The sequence below is a fragment of the Agelaius tricolor genome, unplaced genomic scaffold (genome assembly GCF_023055355.1).
Source record: "Agelaius tricolor isolate 1412-34295 unplaced genomic scaffold, bAgeTri1.0.p SCAF_5, whole genome shotgun sequence".
Lineage (NCBI taxonomy): Eukaryota > Metazoa > Chordata > Aves > Passeriformes > Icteridae > Agelaius > Agelaius tricolor.
In genome coordinates, this window is record NW_027269265.1 from 13,153,806 (window position 1) to 13,176,566 (window position 22,761).

At 40.2% G+C, this 22,761-nt stretch overlaps 1 long non-coding RNA gene across 1 annotated transcript in view; it reads left to right on the top strand.

Moving 5' to 3' along the window:
• The window catches only part of LOC139590661 (uncharacterized), a 41,420-nt gene that overhangs the window by 16,574 nt on the left and 2,085 nt on the right, over positions 1 to 22,761 (top strand). The window contains exons 2-3 of the long non-coding RNA XR_011679390.1: positions 14,724 to 14,850; positions 22,084 to 22,203. This is a non-coding gene — a long non-coding RNA (uncharacterized lncRNA). The remainder of the gene's footprint in view (positions 1 to 14,723; positions 14,851 to 22,083; positions 22,204 to 22,761) is intronic.

A 22,761-nucleotide genomic window follows, 5' to 3' on the forward strand; every position in this document is an offset into this window, starting at 1 on the left:
GTAGTTATCAATATGTCTGTGCTCTGCAGTATTACTGTGGAAATGCTGTGGTATTACTGTGGAAACAGTGATGTGGGTTACTAAAAGAAAGATGATCTACTGTCAAACGGCTGCCAAAAAAGAAAGAGAGGTCAATTTCTTTATGAACCTTCCTATTAAAAAGAACAGCAGAAAACTGAAATCCCAATCTGATTCATACTGCTGCAGATTTTGAAACCTGAGCTCAAACCATCATAACAAAATTACAGCACAAACACTTTGGGAGACATTCTAAGGGTGTGCAGGAGCACTGAAGGGATAAACAGAAATATTATTTGTATTTTAACAGATAAATGTCATTTAGCTGTTTTCCTGTTTTAACAAGGAATTTGAATGATGATTCCTGAGTTTCCCTGAGGTTGGTTCACTTAGCAGCACTCTTTGATATTTGTGAAATGCCAGCTTTCTATGAATATAGGAGTTTGGCAAAGAACGAGAGAACTATTCATTAAAATTCAAAAGTACATAAATGACAAATAAGGAAGTAATTTAGAGGATGTATTTGGCATGTGGGGTGTGGAAACCAACCAAGTAGCCTACTGAAACTTTGACTATATTTGAAGTTATGTATTTAACTCATCCTTCTGATCCCAGGCTAGCTGGAGTCTGCAGAGGAAGTGCTTTCAGGCCTGTGAGAGGCACCAGATGTGCTTTGTACTGAGGTCAAGTATTGGCTTGACACGGTGAGGCCAGGGTAAAGGTTGCCTGTGCTCCATGGGCTTCATGGACAGTGACAACACTGACACAACCAAAGGACAAATAGGGTAAATACAGTGATGTACCCAAGAGCTCAATGTTTTTTAATCTACTGTCATAGGAGGCCAGAATGGTTGTTGTGCAACTGATGGCAATTTTTCTCAAGAAAGGACAGAGACAACACACTGTACCTTCCCACAAGGATTAGAAGGGCTTGCTTTGTCTCTGAAGTGTGTGGAGCCTTTGGATACCATCTTGAGCAGGGCAACTTGAGGAGAGGTTTTGCCTTACCTGGGCTAAAAAGCCTGGGATGCTGAAAATTCGCTGCTGTTTGTACTTGAAATAGATGAAACCTACACTGGGATCACCTGTGCATGTCAACTGCACTGTCAGCACATAGAAACAGAGTGATTTTCACTCCAGCTAATGTTGTCTATGAGACAAAACACATCTCACAGACGTCAAAGCCTCCTTTGCACGAGTGATTTTCTTTGCATGCCACAATGATTGTGCAGACTGCATTACAGATCTGTGTTGCTGCCTGGAGTTTGCAAACATGCCTTAGCTCCCTTTTCACGGGGAGTTGCTTGCATGGGAAAAAGCTAATGAGTTCAGTGGCAAGGTTTGAAAATATATAGTCCCATGAAAAAATATTGCAGAAGGTCTTAACCCTACTCACAAAGAAAGAGATATATCAATCTATTACTCCCTCTAATAAGCTCCATGGTACACAGTAAAGCCAGGAATTACCTTTACTAGCTTGTGAGCCATTTTAAGGTGCACAAATGGCACGGTAACTTCATTGTTCACAATGGTAATTAAGTCACTACATTATCTCATCACAGTGAGTCACTTAACTGGCATCACTGTTGCAAGATGGGAAAATTTACCAAGGTGGAAAATTATGGGTCAGATTAACTCCTAGTGTAGCATTCAGAAGTATTATGCCCTGAATACATTTGGCCCACCCTTTATAAATTAGATTGTGTTTAATGTGCTTTGGAGAGGAGATGAATCAGACCTGCTGTTGGGGGAAGAAAAAAAAAAGGAAGAAAAAACCTGTCTCATGCTTTTAGCTTGCCCATTCCTTAGGGCAAAAGGCAGTTGAAGTTGTGGAAATAATCCCTTGTTTTTCCAGAAAAGGCCTACCTGCAGCTTCAGCAGTAGATCACCAAGAGAGTGTATCTTCTGTACCAGGTCATGGGAGTTCAGTGCAGAGTTGTACAGTAGAAAGAGCATGCCTGCAGTCTCTTAAAGACATCAGACTGCTGCAAGTCAGCCATGCACATGGCCCTGAAGGGATATCTACAAGGTACTTAAAGCTATAACATCACACAGAAAGGTCTGAGATGGGAATTGAGTCTAAAATATACAATTATATTTGAAAAGTGTTTTAAGACAGACCATGAATATCTGTTTTTGAAAAGGCTCTGTGACTGAATTTTTCTTTTGACTGATTTTTTTTTTCTAAAGAAAGGAGGGAAACAGAAACTGTTGGTACTGAAATATTTTTTACTGATGACTCGTATTATCCCTGAGTGACAGCTCCTTAATTCAATTGCAGGAAAATACGGTAATGCCCAGGTATGCCCAGGTAAATAGTCATTAACTTTTCTTGGCAGTCCTTTTTAAATTAAAGGAAAAAAAAATGGCACTCCAAGTTGCTGCCAAATTTGGCAGCTCTGATCTTGTCCTGACTCTAATCCTAATGAGCATTTGCCAGGTTTCTTTTCTGAGAACACTGGTGTGCTCAGAGCAAAGTGGGGGCCACCGTCTCTGGTTTGGGGCTCTGGTGGCCCCCACGGTGGTGACAATCCCATCTGGGAAGTGAGAGGAGCAAAACCCCTCAGTGGGTGGGGAGAGCGGCTTTCAGATTTTATTTTTGCAGAAAGAGTTAAGCTTTTAAAGATGAGGGTTCAGGGGAGGAGAGTCTGAGCCTGTTTAACTTGTTTTTCTCTCCCCCAGTGCTGCCCAAGTTTACAGTCTGTGGTGCTATCTGTAGGGCTTCAGACAGCAATAAAAGGGAGGCAGAGAGGTTCCCTGACAAAAGCCTGAAACCCTGGTATCTCTTTTGTTTTCACCCTAGTCTATGGCCACTGACATTACTCCCTTACACCATGGATGGGTAATAAGCCCCCTTCTCAGGAATAGAAAAGCTCTTATACATTTTAATGTGACCTTAGACAGTGCTTTTCAGAAATCACAGGCACATCTGACTACACTTGAGGTTGAATTGAGCTAATGGCATTCACCTCATCTTTAGATGCAAAATTGGAAGATAAAAAGACCTTGATGTGAAAAGGAAAGGGGGGTTGTGGGGAGCGGGGGTGGGGGGAAGAGAAGCAGATTAGAGATATTGCTTAAAAATCTTATGATTGCTAGTTGATAACGAAATGTCTCCTTCTCTTTCTAAAAACCCTATGGGCTTGCAAGATGTCCTTGTGCTTTTATTTTTAATGATAGAATCTTTTTATTCCCTGGCCAAGGAAATTTCAATGTTGCTGCATATGTGGCCAGGAGATACGTTGACCTTTAGCAAATCTTATTTTTAAAATCAGATGGAACAGTTATTGCAATATTCCAGCCCTGTAAGATTAAAAAAGAGCTTTCTTCCTCTGTAATCAGACGTGGATTAAATTTATTAAAGGTGCAGTATCTCTTTTTTAAATGACACTTGCCAGTCATACTGAATTCTAATAAGCCATTTGAAGATTTTGTATCCTCTTGCTTTTATTTTTTTAAGCCATAACCAAGGCTTTATAAAAAGAGTGGGATAACTTATTTGACTAGCAAAGAAACTTGATGTTAACAGGAGAAGGGCAGCAGACAAAAGAAGGCAGCTGAAACATTAATGAATGATAATGCTGAGCAATGAAACATGCAAAGGAGCATGCAACATGGAAATTCAATGAGGAAAATATAATTTAAAGACCAAAGTAATTCTACCCAGTGAAAAGGTGCAAATGACACAGAAAAAGGCTTTAAAAAATCAAGTGGTGAGTTGGTTATAATAATTTCAATTCCATTTCTGAGCAGGACTGACTGCCTATTGGGCATATGTGCACATTTGAGAGTGAGAGGCCAGTCAATGCTATTTGAATGTGTTTTTATTTTTTAAGTACAAAGAGTTGCTTGGGGTCATCCAAAATATTAGTAAAGCCATAATCCTTTCTCTTGGGAGTGTACAGACAGACTAAATGGGTTTCTTGACACTATTGTTGAAATTTTGGGAGCAAATCTGAGGAGTTATTCAGCTGCTTCTATGAAAATTAATCTACATAGAGTTTTTCTTGAAAATCATATTATTGTTTAGGTTGGAAAATAGCCTGAAGATTATTGAGCCCAACTGTTAAACCAGCACTGCCAAGTCTACCACTAAACCTTGTCCTTAACCTGTGCTGGAGTAACTTGAGGCCATTTCCTCTTGTTCTACTGATTTTTACCTCAGAGGGAAGACTGACCCCAGACCTGGCCGCATCCTCCTTTCAGGTGGTTGTAGAGAATGATAAGGTCCCCCCTGAGCCTCCTTTTCTCCAGCTCCAGCCAGTCCTCATCAGAGCTATGCTCCAGACTCTCCATCAGCTCCATTGCCCTTCTCTGGACACACTCCAGCCCCTCAATGTCCTTGTACTCACAGGCTCAGAATTGAACACAGGATTTGAGGTGTGGTCTCACCAGTGCTGAGTACAAGGGGACAATCCCTGCCCTGGTCCTGCTGGCCACACTCTGCTGGCTGATACAGGCCAGGATGCCAATGGCCTTCTTGGACACCTGGGCACAGCTGGCTCCTGTTCAGCCACTGCCACCAGCACCTCCAGCTCCTTTTCCACTGGGTCACTTTCCAGCCACTCTGTCCCCAGCCTGTTGCACTGCAGGGAGAGGTCATGACCAAGTGTAGGGCCCAGAACTTGGCCTTGTTTCACCTTACACTGTTGATTCAGCCTGTCCGGATCCCTCTGCAGACCCTTCCTGCCCTCCAGGAGAACAGCACTCCTACCCAACCTGGTGTCATCTGAAAACTGAATGAGGGTGCCCTTGATCTCCTCATCCAGATCATTAATAAAGATATTAAATGTGACTGGCCCCAACACTGATTCCTGGGGAACATCACTGGTGACGGGTCTCCAGTCACTGCCACTCTCTGGGCCTGGCCATCCATTCCCTTTTTACCCAGGGAAGGGTAGACCTGTGCACAACATGGAAAGCCACTTTGTCCAAGACAGTGCTGTGGGAAAGTCAGCTCAGGCAGTAGCCTTTGGTGCACCCCATCCAACACCATACACTTGTTTGTGTCTAAGTGGTGTGGCGGGTTGCTGACCAGTTCCTCTTGGATTATGTTTTTTTTTCTGCTCCCCATCCCTGTCAGTTCAGGGATGCTCTCCTGATTACTTGGAGAACAACTTTTCTTACTATTAAAGACTGAGGCAAAGAAGGCAAAGAACTCATCCTTTCCCTCATCATTTGCCACTATGTCTCCCCTCACATCTAGTAAAGGATTGAGGTTTCCCTTAGCCCCCATTTGTTGCTAATGTATTTATGGAAATATTTTTAATTCTATTTCACTGCAGAGTCAGATTAAAGTCTAGTTCTTTCTGTTCTTTAAGTGCAGGTGCAAAAATACTGATAGCATAGGTAATGTAGAGTGTACAAAGACACCCAGCTAAGTTTCTTGTTAAGCAAATCCATCCTTTCAAAAGAATTGATAGAATCCTAGTTAGGAATCTGATCTTAGCTCTCTGATCGTGCATTGCAAGGCATAACCTATCCAACCTTCCCAGTCCCACTTAGCCAAAATTTCCAGCAGTTCTGAACGCTTTGCAGAATCAGTCTGCATGTGTGATAATCCCAGTGGGAATCTTCACAGCTGGTCTTCTGGAGAAAACAAATCCCCAGTTCTGCCCAGCTGTACCCTGGGTCCAGAGCCCTGGATCATGAGTGGGGCCACAGCCTCGGGGTCTGGCCGGGGCCCTTGGCTGGGGCCCTTGGCTGGGGTGGTGCTCTGGTGCATCAGGGTTCCTGCCCATCCACACCGGCACAGGGAGGAGATGTCCAGTGCCAGGCACTGTCAAAGCATCTTCCAGCATCCTACCCTGGACTTCCTGGTTCTCCTTCTGGTTTCTATCTCTTATTCCCCAGGAGATGCCCATTATTGGAATTATATATGATAGTGTGATACATAGAGCCCAACGTATCCCCAGGGTAATTTTGCTGACACTACTAGATTAGCATGTGTGATAAATTTGGCCATTCCCATGATACAAAAACTCTTCTTTTTTATCCCTAAATAAACATTAATTAAAAATTCTACATACATAAAATACATGAGAGGAAAAAAAATACCCAACTGCTCCTGCATTATTATAAGGAATACCACTTACAACAATGAAAGCTAGGAAATTAAGTAATTCAAGCTAGTCTGGAAAATTGAAGCATCAATGCCAGCTAACAGGAGCTGAGAATTAACTACCTGACTGTAATTTGTTACTCATATTATTCCCTTATGATTTTCATTATACATAGGAAAACAGTGCTACTTGAAATGTGTGATTTTTTTTCAACACAGATGCTATAAGAGCCTTAAAACTTGTAAATCAAAACCAGAAGAGATCTTTCTTTCTTTCTTTCTTTCTTTCTTTCTTTCTTTCTTTCTTTCTTTCTTTCTTTCTTTCTTTCTTTCTTTCTTTCTTTCTTTCTTTTTCTTTCTCTCTTTCTTTCTTTCTCTCTTTCTCTCTTTCTCTCTTTCTCTCTCTCTCTCTCTTTCTTTCTTTCTTTCTTTCTTTCTTTCTTTCTTTCTTTCTCTCTCTCTCTCTTTCTCTCTTTCCTTCTTTCCTGTCTTTCTTTCCTTCTTTTCTTTCTCTTCTCTTCTCTTCTCTTCTCTTCTCTTCTCTTCTCTTCTCTTCTCTTCTCTTCTCTTCTCTTCTCTTCTCTTCTCTTCTCTTCTCTTCTCTTCTCTTCTCTTCTCTTCTCTTCTCTTCTCTTCTCTTCTCTCCTCTCCTCTCCTCTCCTCTCCTCTCCTCTCCTCTCCTCTCCTCTCCTCTCCTCTCCTCTCCTCTCCTCTCCTCTCCTTCTCTTTTTTCTTCTTTCTATTTTTTTCTCTCCTCTGCAATAGTTGATGCGAGTCTCTAACATCAGGCCAGTGTTCTTGTCATAATTTTCCAAATAAAAATAATTATTATTAAAGGGTGGTCCATTATTTCCTATGCTTTAAAATGTATTTTAAATTGCTTTTATGATATTGTACAATGCCCCAAGCACTTCAGTGGGGGAACACTTTATAAATAAAATTATTGTTATTATGCTTAGTGCACCTGTCAGCAAGTGTTCATAAGAAATAAGTGACTGGTACCCTTGCCCTCCAGAGACTGAGAGCCTTATTCCTTTAACTTGACTTTCACCGGCCTGAAGTCTGGGTAAGAATTAGAGTCACTTCTAATCTTGTTCTTCCTATTGGCACAAGAAAATGAGCTGTCATTGAGTAGCATTGGCAATGAAGAACCATTTTTATAATTCCTTCTACATCACATGCTATAACCACATTACCCCTTTTAATTTGAGGATGTAAAGTTGTCAAATGGGGAAAAAAAGAGCTCTTTAAAAATTCAATGGGACCTTCTGGAAGATTCATGTGTGTTGTGTGCATGGAAGCGTGGGAGGACTGGCAGAAAGGCAAAAATAATTTTAGATTGTGTTAAAATTAAAGCTTAATAAGAAGTTTGGTGCAGTATATGGAGAAGGTGGTGGTCCTAAGTTTTGATTTTGAAATCTACAATTCTTTAATAGATATTATTTTTCCCTTTAGATGAACTTTAAAGAAAAATGATAATGTAAGCACTGCTAGTTACTCTAGGTTGGGATTTAAGATTACAGCATTTAGTAAGATTATATTTCTGATGAACAAGGCGAGGTGGTGTGTGTCAGCCTTTGAAGGGGTTACCTCGCTTAGGAAGTGAGTATTAACAGCATCTCAGCCCTACCAAGATTAATGTCAGTGGAATCAAAACTGGCATTAGCAGAGCACTGTTGTCAGGAAGCTCGCAACAGTTCAATAACTTTAACACACTGGGTAGATTTCAGTGTGTGTGTCAAAGACTAGTACTGCTTAAAAAGGCATGTGGCAAGTAGGCAGTTTTAATATAAAGATCATAAAAGATTTGAATACCAAATGTACAAGTGTTGAGTATTACTTGTGGGTACTTGGAAAAAACCCAACTTTTATTCCTTTTATTTCTGCCTCCCCTCTTTTTTTGTTTTTGTTTTTGTTTTTTGCCATAGATTCCCATCTATGAAGAATAAGTGCAGAGTTCTAATCCAACCTGTGTATCTACTTTTTTTCCTGCATATACAGCTGTCAATGAACCTAATGAGGAAATGGGGTTTATTAGCTACTGATAATAGAAGGAATGTGTAAGAGAGGGATGAAACTGCTTTGATGGCTTTTTTAAACATGATGCTGTATATCTTGGGCTTGATTTTCACTTAGTTTTATGTTTCTTTACTTTTTATATCACTCACAATATTAAGCAGTTAAGCACCATACAAATCTAACTGTAAATGACCCTTTGTTAACTATAAAAAATTATTTATAGTTATGCACAGATCTGGGAAGCCAGAGGAACACTGATGAAAACAGTAATCAGTATATATAAATGTACCTTTAAGGGCACTAAAAGAATTGCATATTAGGACTGTCCTCTTTTCCACCTCCTTCCCCAAAGGGAGAAACAGCACAAGCCTGCACTTCCAGTTAATATGTGTCCAAAAGCCAGTGCCACTCTTCCAGCTCTGGTTTTAGTAGTGATGCACACTAGAAAATGTTCTGTTTTTTGCTTTCTCTGTCAGAGCTTCCACGCTGAAGGTGTCAGGCTGTGCTCTGTGCAAAGGTTTGGTTTCGTTCAGGTTCACACATGGGTGTGCACTGTGCCATTCTTGATATGAATTGGGAGCTGCAATTTGGCACAAACTCTGCTGCTTCTTGGGAGGAACTCAGGATTAGTCTCTATGGAAATGCAGTTTAGTTTCAGGTCAAATACAGATAATATATTGTGCCATATGAAATTGTAGAAGTGATAAATTTAGGGAAGTTGTTTTTATATTCAGGTAGAAAGAAAAAGACATTATTTTGGAGAAGATGGTTAATTTGTCACTAAAGTATGAAATCTTAGAAAATTAAGAGGAAATGGTAAAACAGTATATAGTAGGCTTGTTTGCCTCTTCAGGCCTTTTTATAAATAAAGGATTTTGGCTGCAAATCATTTGAAGTAATGTTTTAGCACAAGACTTAAACCACACACTATTATTATCCATTCCCATGATTTTATCTTGATGTCTCTAAAGATATTTTTACTGTCCTTGCTGTTGTGGTAACATAGCCCTTTTCACAACTTTGTCCTTTATAAGTGACTAGGATTTGAAAATCTAAATTTGACTTCTGGTCCTTCCTGATTCTTTAATAGCTGCTTCTGCTCTGCAGTTTGCTGCTGAAAATCCAGAACTACTGGGAAGGAAAGATAAATAAATATAAAAAAAATTATTTGCTTTAAATGTGTGAAGTGTTCAAATAATTTTAAACAGTTTAATTTAAATTTTAAACTGCAAATCTTCAACCTCTAATCACTTCTAAACTGAAGTGGTTTTAACCAAATGTGAAGTGCTGCAGAGTTTGAAATGATTATGCCTGGAGTAGATGGCTGTAAACTTTGGAGAGGGATGAAAACTATCTTTCAAAATTTTTTTTCTAAACATGCGCTTGTGCCGCATTGAACCATTCCTGCTGTAGAAGGCAAGGGGCTGAGAGGGCGGCTCTGTCAATTTGCAAGACTAATACACTGAAAGCATGAGAGCATTTGGAATTTTCTGAGGTAAAGTGTCTCAACACCAGGCTGAGGCATGCTTGGGAAGCCCTTGCCAGCCCGAGAGCCCCAGCAGGGCCAGGCGTGTGCCAGGCTGTGGGTGCACGGCAGGGAGGGTGCAGGGGCTCTGCAGTCCCTGGTCCCCAGCTTAGGGACAGGCAGAGCTCTGTGGGGAGGAAGGTATGTGTGCAGCAGGGGGATGGTTAACACTTCCAAATTCACAGCTATGTTTTTAGGACTCTTTCCAGCATTAGTTTCTCTTCAACATTTTTATTTTAGGGCTTTCAGTCTTTGCATTATGTGTTTTTCCTGTTTGAGGGAGAGAGTAAGAAACTTAAACTAGAATTCAGAAGCTGGTCCAGGACTCGGCTCCAGCTGGAAAAACACATGTGCTGGCATTCAGCTCCTGTAAGCTCCTTTCTGACTATTTTGAATGCTGGCATTGTTACAATAGGCAGGAGAACAGCCATGATAGCCCAGGGTGACAAATTGCTCAGCCTTGTGCATATATGTTTTTGCCTGGCTGGTTTTTATTAGCATGTAAGCATCATCTGTGGACTGCACATTCTTTCCCTTTCATTTTCATGACCCTGTCCAGTTCAGACGACTGACAGATTCACTATGTGATTTCCAGCTTTTGATGATGAACTTTTTGACAGCGGTCCTTATCTTTTATTTAATATTGTTATGATGATTATAACAAAGGGCTGCATGTTGGGCAGTCTGGAAATCAGACTGGGTGCTGCCTCCTTAACTCTACTGATAACTTTGTGCTGATTTAGCAACAGAACAGAGTACAACTTTATAGATTAAATGAGGAAAAAGGGTGACAACTGCTGAATCTGATTATTTGGGTTATGATAAGTGGTAATTATTTTATCTCAATGGGTAGGTATTTTATGCCCTGCTCCTTCAAGGACTTTCCTACTTATTTAACTTTTCTCTGGCAAGTAATCCCATTGATTTAAGTGGGACTATACATATGTGTGTGAGGACCAGTGCCTTATTATGCAGAGAGGATGTAAATAAACATCAACTTTTTCCCCTTTGGTTAAAAGGAGACTCTTGTAAATGAATGAAACCAAATGAACAAACAGAAAACAGATGAAAGGGAAAACATCCCTTCTTCCTGAAAGAAAAATGTTACATGCATCACTTCAGATTTGGCAGGCTCTTGTCTCTTACAGTCTCTGTTTTGTTTGCTTAGAGATGGCTGAATTACTATTTTTGATACCACTTAGGACCATGTGCTAGCAAAAGGTTTTTGTCAAAGCCTCCCAGTGGGTCTGGACAAGATCTCTCAAGCATACTGCGTGCTCTCACCAGGGATGATGGGGAGCAGGGGCAAGGGGTAATTTTTGCTCTGAAGCCCCTCTTTTGCATAGGAATTTGCATGAAAGATATAAACATGCTTTGTGTGTGCAAATCAGGACTAGCTACTTGTTGGACCTTTGCCAAGGAGAAAGGCTTTGAATTCAAGCTTGCTTTCACTGCTGGTTCAAGAGCTTAAATCTCTCATCCTCCAAATGTTTATTAAATTATCCATGTCTATTGCTCTAGGTGATTTTTGCTAAGTTTTGCTCTCCTTGCTGAAGGTAGAGGTTTGTAGAGGGACACTAGATGCAGAAGACTGATTTCTTTTCCACTCCAGGATCCACTTGGTAGGAAACTAACTCTTGAATTTACTGGATGTCCTTTCCCTGTGTCACTTAGATGTTGCTTTCTTGCTGAGATATGAAACAGCTGCTAAGGGAATCTTTGCTGCTGAGGTTTGGGGACAAAATGGAGATGATATCCTCAAACACCCTCCAAGACATCTCCTTCCTTCTCTGCCTTGCAGGGAAGGAAGTGAGTTTGGCATTAGGAAATGCCTCTGGGAGTTTTATGTCAGTAGAAAATATTCCTTTGCTTTGAGAATCCAGTACTGGCAATCAATGGAGGCATGATATCCCCTTTTCAGTGCTGAAATCTAGTGAAGGGATTGAGTCAGGACAGAATCCTGTATCCCTGTTTAGCAGATGTTCCTCTTTCATGCATTGAGATTTTCCAATCAGTACATGTCATGGTTGGACTCAAGCATTACAAGATAAAATCAGTCCTTTCAGTGGGTGGAAAAGCAGTCATGAATGTGTGAAAACTGTCTGGGAACATCCACGCTCTTCATTAAGGTCTTTCTGTATACTGAGGCTTATGGAAAAATCTCCTGCCATCTTCTCTCAACTTTGGATCAGGTTTATAGATGGATTTCTGAGATCAGCAGAGGTCTTGTACAGGTTGTTATCTTGGCTAAATGCTGGAGGCTCACCTATACAAGTTGTACAGTACAAGGTGTGAGCTGAGGCACCATAAGTCAAGAAACTGGGCTTTTATTTTTCTGGCTAAAGCACACTCACATATCCTATAGATGACTGCTGAGGAAGAAGTTTAGCAGACTGTGCTCCTCTGTGAATCTGGTCAAAGCTTTTGTGCTGAAACATTTATTCTGTTAAAAACACACTTGTTTGCTGGCACCCAGTCATTTCAAAAGAACAGGCCTGTTCTAACACGTCTTCCAAATGATTTCAAAACTGGACAGGGAAGCAGATTTCCATCAAAACCAGCTTGGCTCCTCATTTGCTCCCTCTCTACTGTCCACCCTTTGGGCTGTCTGTGCAGGAGTGGTCTTGGATTTCATCCCTGCTGGTGGTGGGACCCTCATGTAATCCCACAGTACCCTACAGCTACCAGTGCCAGGCACACCTCTGAGGCAGAAGGTTTGGGGGTCCCCAGACAACCTGGAATGTTTGTGGGGCCACAGCTGACCTGGAGGTTTCTGTGCTTGTGCTTCCTTACACTCAGTACTTATAGCCGAAGTATTGAAATAATTTACAGTGGTTTGTATTTCCATTTCCATACCCAGCATGAAACCTCCACTCTTCACATTGATGTGGGGTTTTTTTTTTGGTTCTCTCAAAACTGCAAAGTTTTACTTAGAAAGATTGCCCTGGAAGCTAGCTCTGGTCATGGTATGCACCTGGTTTACATGGCCTAAGAAATGAAGTGAGAAAAATGTGTGAGAATGTGGACTGGCAAATCAAGAGGGGAATTTTCTGGTGTCAGAAAATAGGTAGGTAGTGCCTCACTCTGCAAACACTTACTGTGAAGTGCTTATTTTAGGGGCAGTATAAACACTTAAGTGAGACTGTGGCCTGGGAATAATTGTGGGACTTTGGACCATCTCTTTGTATAAGTCAATATTGCTCCCTCTGGGTAAACAGAGTAATGAACTTCATTTGTGGTGACTCTGGCTCTGTTTTGTGAGAGGCTTTTGCAGAGCCTGCCTTTCAGTGAGTTTTCATCCCTTCTCTAGTGGCTACACTGGCAGTGCATTGTCTCCTTCAGGCTTCTGCTTGGCCATATCATCTGACATGCCCTGTCTCTGGGCTCACTGGGGCTGAGGAAGCTGGTGTTGTTGCATGGGCACTGTGGGCAGGAACAGCTCTCAGGAGCGTGGTGAAGGCACTTTCCATTGCCGTGCTTTTCCAACAGGGAGATTGAGTTTAATTTGCTGGCTAATCTCTGGTGGTGAAATTCATTTCTGGTCTGTCTGTTTAGATTGCTGTGACACTCACCTGTGCAGGCATGTGTGGCACCCTTTGGCTGCCAGGGCTCTGGGTGGCTTGGAGCAGTGCTGGCTGCTCAGAGCTGCTCCCCTCCACTTTGGCACTGTGATGTGAAGGGACTGGTCTGCTCAGACATACCTGCTGCCCATGCAGAGCTCTAGGAAACTCACCACAGTGTCTGGAAACCTGAGATTGCCTGGGTTTTGTCCTTCCCTTCATAGATTTTAACACATGAATCGATGTGATTGTCCTAGTTCCTCTCCTTTGCTGGTTTATTTTTCATCATAGGTTTTCTCACATCAGGGACAAGGATCCAAACAGAAGAATAGAAGGCAAAAGGTGAACAATTTCTAGTCCTGCTCACATTGGACAACATTTCAAACCTTCGATATCTTCTTCAGTATTTTGGCTTTGGTTTTATTAACTTTTAGTCACTTTCCTTGTTAACCTGACTGTTCATTTCTCAATATGCTCCTTTAACTACTTACATACCTCACAAAAAATAGTGCAGAGAAAGCAAACTAATTGATTAGACAAGCAGAAGCACATGGCATTCCATATTGGGCAGATTTGTGATGAGCAATTAATTATTTCTATTTTCTTCCTTCCCAGTTTAAATACAGTTTAAGTTGTTGATGTTAATATTATCAAACCAACATTTTTATATCATTTGCCAGGCTTGACAGAATTAAGTGGATTTCTTTGAATGATAATAGACATAATTAATTTTGTGTATAAGTTGCTTCAGTGCCTTTGAAATTAAGTAAAAAATGAGATGTTAAGACTGAATTAGTGATATTTAATTGGAACCGATTATAAAAAATAAACAAGATACACGGTAGTTATATGAAATAAAAAAGAGAGAGTGTGTATATAACTGCAGAAATTAACAATTTGTGGTTGAATGTTTTGCTTTAATAGGGTGGCAGCAGTGATTGTGAGCACAATGGAGAGAAAGAAGAGTGACACAGAAAGGGCAGGGCTGAGCTATTTGAACATGATTGACAAGAATAGTTACGTGGAATTTCTTTATAGGTCATGCAAACAGACCAAATGAAACCATTGCTCTTGGAGATCATGCGTTTCATTTTCCTAATTTAATGTTTTGTAGTCCTGTAATAAATGATGGCAATATGCAATATTAGTGCTTTGCAAAGTATGTTAAGTTCAGCCATGTGCCTCTGCACCTGGCTTAGTAGATATTAGGAAGATAGAAGAAAGGTATTACTATGTTTAATGGCTTTTAACCTACAGCAATACTTATCAGTAACCCATTCTGAAAAATGACATGCCAGAGACCTGGCATCCTCCTGTGCATCAACTGGACAGCCTGGAAAATCTAGTCTGTGATACCACTATTATAAATTAGATATCACTCTCAGATGTAATCAACTGATTATAATCTCAGTCCTGTGTAGAGTAAAATTTGGCTGTTTATTAAAATGACTCAGCTTCTGGCCCATCTTTTGTCTCAGAAATAGCCCAAATTAAGATTTTGGCTGTTAGAATAAAGTTCTATTTTCTCATAAATCCACAGGTTAAAGCAGCTGCATCAGGAATGTGTATGGAATGAGAGAAGAAAGGATGAAGCTGACTTTCCCGAAGTAGAAAAGACCAGTGCAGTGAAAACAGTAATTCCTCCCAGTAACAGGGGTTTAGACAAGGTAAGAAATGTGTGAGAGATGTTTTGTGGTGAACTGGATGCTCTAGTTTTTATTGGATGCCATCTAGGTGAAGTCAGCTGTGTAAGTGAAAAGATTACCCTGATGCCTACAAAGGGATGAAAACGAAAGCATTTATTCCATCTGAATTTGTCAGGAAATAGTGTGGATTATAACACTGAGATTCCCTTTTTCCCCTCCTACACCTTTGTTGTCAGTGAAGACACACACCAGGTTCATTCTTGGTCAAGTATGTGCCCACAGACCTCTCCAATCTGGGAGGAAAAGAGATGAGGTACTGTTGAGGAGTAAACAGAAGATGCCTGTGGTCACCTTTAAATTACTGTTATGGTGAAAGGTGCAAATAGCTGCCATCAAGTGAGCCTTTGATCCAAAGATAATAATAGATCTCATTAAAATCAGTGGGTTTGCCAGCTCTGAAGAAAAAAACAACAGAGCCTCTTTAAACAGAAGAGACAATGGAGGGATTTCAGACAGCACATGTCAGGTCAGACCTGAGCATGTAGGCAGGGGGATTTCCTTGGTAGCACACAAGGGAAGGGATATTGGGTTTGCAGTTGCTGAGCAAAGCCATGCAAAGCCCATTGGAGCAGCAGTGAGCAGGGCTGGTGTGGCAGGAGCAGTACCAGGGATCTGGCGTGCAAAGAAAAGTGGTGCTGGATGATGGATTCTAGGTACAGAATGTGGGTACAGAAAATGCCTTCATGGCCAGGGAAAGACTCCTCTGGTTTGGCAACAAACAAACAAACAAACAAACCAACGGAAACCCAATAGCCTAGAGAATGCTGTTGAACTGTGTCACTCATTACTGAGCTGGGGCAGTTCTGAAGGAACTGGGTCCTGTCTAACTCCTAAGTCCAAAAGAGCAACAGTGATGCACTTGAAAACCAATGAAGTCTAGGGAAGCCTCCTTTTGCCTTTTGTGAGCTCTGGATCAGGTCAGGGTTGCCAAGAGTTTGATACTGCTAAGATGATTATCTCAAGGGGATGTTTCTGAAGGAACTATACAGTGGGGGAGACAATACTTGCTTTGCCTGGTTTTGACAGCATGTCACATTCGATGGATGCTCTCTTCACTTTCCAGCTTTTGACAGGCCATAAAGGCTAATTAAACAAAACTACTGAATTCACATGCTTCCCTCAAAGGAGCACACATTTATCTTGCAAACAGTTAATACCTACTATCATGGGTATGTAAGTAGTCAATATGATATAACACATTGCAGAGTCTGCTGAAGGCAGATATTGCCAATTAACACATGGTATTACCAATCAACGCTCATGCCATTTATAGAACACTCTGCCTTGCTGCTACTGGAGATTCAAGACCCACAACAGTTTGAATGCATTTTTGAAGTAGGATTTTGTGTCAGGAAGGGAGTAAAGCTCTGCATTGCTAAAGAAATGGAAGAGCAAAGAAGGACTGAACCCCTTGAAGGGCGAGGAGCAGCACCATACAAACACACAAAAAAAGACAAGGTCTCTGCCTGGAGGGGCTTACAGTCTCAGGCCAACAAAATTCTGTGTATGAGACATCAGAGAATGGCAGTGGGAGGGAGGAGGGAGGGGGAAAAGGTGGTGTGATAAGCACAGGTGTGTACCCTGAAGAACAGCTTTTTTGTATGTGCTTTGTCAGCAGATTGCAGAGGTAGAGGAGGTTTCCATCTCATGGGCAGCATGGACAGGAGGCAGCAAGAAACAGAGCAGAGGAACATAGTTTGAAACAGATATTTAAGACAGGACAATGAATGAATAAAAGGCCAATTTCTGCTTCCTTCGATGGTTTTGGGCTGACTGGGGAAAATTTGATGCATGAGGCCCAGAAAATACTTTAACATGGACATCTGCTGGGGCTCTTTTCATCCCTCCCACTCAAGAAAAGGCTGCATCCTTACCTTTCATTCCTGTCCCTTGGCTACCACAGCTGTCCACAAAATCTTCCATGGAGTCCTATCAGGGCTGGAGCTAGATTTTGATGGTTTCTTCTGTCCCCAAACTGTACTCAGCAGCAGAGAGGTTCCTGTGTTTGAGGGACTGGAAGGAACAGCTCAGGGCTTAATGGCACACAGCAATAGACCAATAGACTCATCAGCAAGGAGACATAGGAGAGAAATACATATATGCATGCACACATACCCATGTATATGCATATATACATACACATAAAACAATCAGAAAATAAAGACACTACAGAGAAAGAATACTTCCTAAAAGTGGTTTGACATAAAATTTCTCATGAGCTGTCAATATATGCTGTCTCTAGTGATGAAGATTTCATGCCTAAGGAATAAAAATGTGGCAACACCTTCCTTTTCTTTGAAGAAGAGATTTTAGGGCCTCCTGCTGCAGTCCGGATATTGGTATAAACTAGAATTAGTATCTCATGAGGAATGTATTTTTAAATTCTTTTTTTTTTCAGCTGAGGTGCTGTAGTATTAGGTTTTGTATTCTCTTGATGGTATGTAATCACTTTATTCTCACTCAGCTTGTCAGGAGGTTGCGCTGGAGCCCCTGAGGTGACTAGACCTGGAAAGTTGCTAAAAAGAAAGATAGTTGAATAATTGCTAAGGGTATTTTAGGGGTGTTTCAGCCTCTTCTGTAATTAAGAAAGCACAGCTTGGGGTTTATATAGATGTTTGCAGATTTTTTTTCTCATCTCATTTATTTTTTAGAAGGGAAGTCTGAGTAGTTCTCCCTTCCTTCATCTTCTTATCTAAATGCTATGGAAAAAAAATGAAACAGAAAGGAATTAGCAAAGTCATCTCTTAAAATGTGCCTTTCCCCTCAATCCAAACACAGGAGGTAACTAGCACCCTGCTCCTGATTAGCTCTAGACTCCAGAAGAAAATGAGTGGAAAACAGATGATTTGTAGTGCAATTATCTGATCTTCTGAATCCTGGTTTTCAGTAGTCACTTCCTCCTTGAGTGTTTTACATTAAGATACTATTTTACTGTTCAATTACCTAATTTAATTCCTCTATAAGATTCCTCTGGACTCCAACTACTCATCTTTTGAATGATCACTAGGAGTTTGCAAGAACTGGTGAACTTTTTCAATAAGTATTTTCCATTTCTTGAGGCAAGACATTGTGTTTCCTCTTCATGGCCACAATGGAAATTGACAGGGGATTTCTGGGAGTCGAAGCAGATTCCAAGGATGGCTTTAGTAAGATGATTTCTTCACGACACCATTCTTGGAAAAATTATACAACACAATGTACAACTCAGGCTGTTTTTTCCTTTCAGTACTACTGACTTTAAAAAATAAAACAAACCCACTAAAAAATTACTTAGTAAAGATTTACAGTATTATATTACTGTAGTATATCTTCACTTTTTTTATTGCTAGTGAATGTAAACACTGAGCTAACACCATGTAAAAATTTGAAATGGAAATACAAAGAAAAACATGGAAATTTTATTTTACTTTCAGGTACTTTCTTCTTAAGAGAAAAATCAGAATTGCAAGGCAGCTTGCCTTTCTAGGTTTTATGTGAATTCTGATTAAAATGAGTAGCTCTTTTAAAATATAGAGCTGTTTGCTTTCAGCAAAAATTCACAAAAGCAGCAATTCTGTTTTAGCCTATGACAACATAGGAAATTTTGAAAATCACAATTGTCTGTAAGCCTAAATAGCTGGGGAAAAATGATAGACATTTGGTTAGCTTTACTGAGCACATAATGTGCTGTCTGGCCTTCAGTACAATGTTTCAAAGCACTTGGATCCAAAATACCTCTCTGAGTCACGCTGAATGTTTTATCTTCAGTGCAGCGGCCCCATTTACGAGAGTGGGAGCTGTGATATTGATCATTAGAAGTTGCATATTGCTAACATTTTAGCCATAAACTTATTATAACCCTAAAAAAATAAATATTATCTTCCCTGGAGTGGATTGAAATGCCTATTTTACAGATGCTGGAGGAAATTTCTGAAGTTGCATGAAGTTTCTTTTAAATCTTGAATGCAAAGGTTCTTTCTGTATTAATTTAGGAACTGTTTTACTTTCCTTTGTGCCTGCCATTTAAAGGCTGAGGTGCACCTTTGTTTTTCTTCCACAAACCCTCCCGAAGTGCAGAAATCCAGTCAATCACTTTCACACACCCACAAAAAATAATGGCTTGACCTGCTCGTGGCCAGATCTGACATGCCCTGCTGTGGTGGGAAAATTAATTCACCTCACTACACTGCAGTCACCCTCAGCTGAGTCCTTCAATTATTTCATTATGATCTAACTAAGGCTGATAACAGATCTCATTTGATACTGTGGATGGCTGGGGGGGCAGCATGGGGGTGGGAAGTGGATGCCCTCACATGTCAAGCCCTTGCATCTAACCAGCCGAGCTCTGTGAGGCTTTCTTGCCTGATGGAAATGGGGGTGATTAAAGACATGTTGTGCCCGTCTGTGTAGCTTCCACATGATTTTTCTCCCTTAGATGATGTCCTGTGCATTTAGCATATTTGAAAATCTAGAGGCTTTTCATCTTTGGCAGGGGAAGGGAGGGATGTTTTTGATGGACTGGCTGGAGGAGCACACTCAGAGTCCAGTGTTTTCTGGAAAAAGGATCCATTATCATATTTTCTTTCTTCCCTTTTTTTTTTTTCACCTGTGCAGTGACAGATGGACGAAGGAAGCCCTGGAAATGTGTTAATTGCTCTTTTTTTTTCATTCAAGTGGTTTGGAGGTTCAGGAGACCCTCTAATTAAAGAATCGAAGAGTGAGCTGGGCATCTGGCCTCTGCCACTTTAATCAACTTTGTAATATGAGGAGAGGGCAGTGATTGTCTAATTACTTGACAGCTTGAAGATGTATAGGTAGTAAGCAAATTTTCTCAGAAGATGCCAAATTGTTATTACAACAAAATGCCTGCTATCCATTTTCTGTTTATAATTTATTTTTAAAAATGGGTAAATGTATGGCATCTCCATCCACTGAGTGGATCTGTGTGGGTTACAGGATTCTTTGGCATGATTTTGAATCCACGACACAATTGGAATGCAGAAGTTTTGTGATATCATGATGTTAAGTCAGATAAGAATTTTTCTCTGATATGACAAAACTACTGAACTGAGCTTTTTTATTTCTGAGTCTGCTGTGAAGTATCTAATTTCATCCATTTGCCTACAGAGAGTTGAATAAAGAGCATAGCTACTTTTCCCCCCATTTTTCAAAGGATAGAAATCCTAGCTCACACACCTGGAATTTATCACAGAGTAAAACAAGACTACTTCATGTTAGTGAACATTATGTTGAGTACAAAATCATGTAGATTTCCTGAATCTGACGACAACCTGGAATAATTGCTGAGCAATGTGAATTTTGAAATTCTTCTTAAATGCTGTTAGCTCTGCTGTTAGTAGAGATGAATGTTGAAATACCATCACCATTACTTAAATATACAGGATCTTGTTGAATCAGCTGAATTCGTATTATATCACTGTTTGTCTTTTTAAGAGAAAGAACTCATAAAATGCTTATCTCGCTAAGACAAAGTACATCCCATATTCTTCAAGGTGAAGCTCTAGTGTCAAAGTAAACAAGGCAGATGCCTCTTTAATAACGGTGTAATTCAGACTTATATTTAATTAATTAAAATGTCAGCATGAAGATACTGAAGGAAGCTGCTGTATCTTTCAGAGTTTGCTGCAGAATCCAAAGGACCTTGGTGCAAATACAAATCTTGCATCATGTATATTCTTTGAAATATGGATGGCTTAGTTGCTGGCATCTGGTCAATGGAGCTTTTCTTTGTTAGTCTCTGAATCAAGGTTGAATGTTACATAAAAGTAGATGGAATTTTTATTTTCTACGAACCCGTCAAACCTATCACCTCTGAAACTCGTGTTAATAAATTTCATCTGTATTGGAAACTTCAGCAGAAAAGCCAATATTGAATGGATTGTTACTCAGCATGGGCTCTTCTGGAGCCAAAATTAGGAGCCTCTGGCTGACGAGAGGAATGTCTCTTCAATCCCATTGTGGTACTTCAGTTGCACTTTTCCAGTCTCATGAATAGACAGAGCTCCCCACTTCCTATTTTTTACATACCTTTGCAATTAGCTTTATTTTAAAATTTCCTTCATCAGGGAAAGTCTCTATCCACTTCCTTGCACACCACATAGAATGCTGGCAACCATTGGTACTTCTATAGCTGGCCTCCAAACCATCAATTTGAATGAACAAAGCAGACTATTTTCTCACACTTATAAGACCTACATTTATAGTATCCGCATGCTGGGGTAATTACTGCTAAATAATTTAATACTGTAAAAACTGACATATCCATTTAGGTGTATGCCTGTTATATTGTTAAACTGTATTGGGGTTTTGACCTCTATTAGACAGCAAATAATCCTACTAAAGACTGGTCATTCTCTCTCTCTCACTCTTATGGTGAATTTTATTCATAAAGCTTAGGGTTTTGCAGCTATTCTCATCGTGAGATTAGTAAGTATACACTTGTGACAGCACTAAAAATTCAGTGCAATCACAATCATGTTTGATTACCAATTCAGAAGGATCTAGCCATCTAGCTGCAAGGATAATTTTGCTCACTGTAAACAGCTTGGAGAATTGTGTGCGATCATGTTGTGTGACCAAAAAAAAAAAACAACCAACGAATTAGATTATTTGCTAAATGCCAAGGCACATTAAATATTTTTGACAACAATGAAGATTCTTTGTAAATTGTAATTAGACTGGAAATTATTGCACAGAGCCTGCTTCTCTATAATCCTTTTAAATCAGAGTAGTTGTAATTGGCCTTAGAGACTCAAACTGTTTCGTGTTTTATTTTCTAGAAGTTCCGCTTCTGCATTTGTAATAACAGAATCCTTTGTGGATACAATACAATAGACATGTGTGTAGGGTTATTTTAGTTTATTTGTTTTGGTAGCGAGTCAGATAACCAGCGAAAAAGAATATAGAAAAGAAAACATGCCGAATGCTCCTGGATATGAATGGTACTTACATGTAAAAAAAGTTGCATAGAAATCATAATAGGCCAGATGAGGCTTAGAAAAGCAGCATAACCCTGCTGTTCAACATCTGCCAAGGATCTGGACCTATATTTTGCCTGTACTGTCAGAGGCTTCAGGAAACCTAATAATGTGAGTTTTCCTGAACACAAAGCCATGGATTTTTAGCAATTCTAGAAGAGTCCTCAAGGATTCCTTTTCAAAGTTATGATTTTAATTTTTTTTCTCCTGGTTTTAGGTCCACAGGAATGATAACTTCAGGAGAGCCGGTGGGAGAGGATGAATTCTGCTGCAGCCTTTCTATATCAAAAAAAGATCCTTTTCAGCACAAGATCTTAATGCTACTACTGAAGTGCAAGTATGTCTGTGTGTTTGTATAAATAATAGCTGTGGGAATGGGCGTGAGCAGTGGCAGATAGTCAAGGAGTTAAGTGGAAGTCAAAATTAAGTGGGAATTTTGAGGTTTATTTGATGTAACACTTGGCTTTGAGGATGGAGGAAGTTGGACTTGGGGCAAACCTGCAAATTACAGCCCAACCTCATTAGAAATTAGCTGGTAGTAATCAGAGAGCCTTAACTGACTGTAAAAGTACCTTTAATCTAGAGATGTGGGATTCTGTTGGGTGACTATTGCTCATTCTCTCACAGGCTGAATTAACTAACAAAACCAAATATGTCAATACATCCAATATAAAATTTCAGCTCATCTCTGCTGAGCTTATCACCAATATCCAAAATGAAACAAGGATTGTCTTGGAACAGTTTACACAGGATTAACATTCATGTGATCATGACTTCCACTGAAATAAGTCTAATCTGTAGATGTGCTGAGAAAATAATGTATTTAGAGCCACCTTAATCCACTTCATGGATGGAAGTTACAAACCACAACCTCCAGTGTGGCTCTATGTCGAAC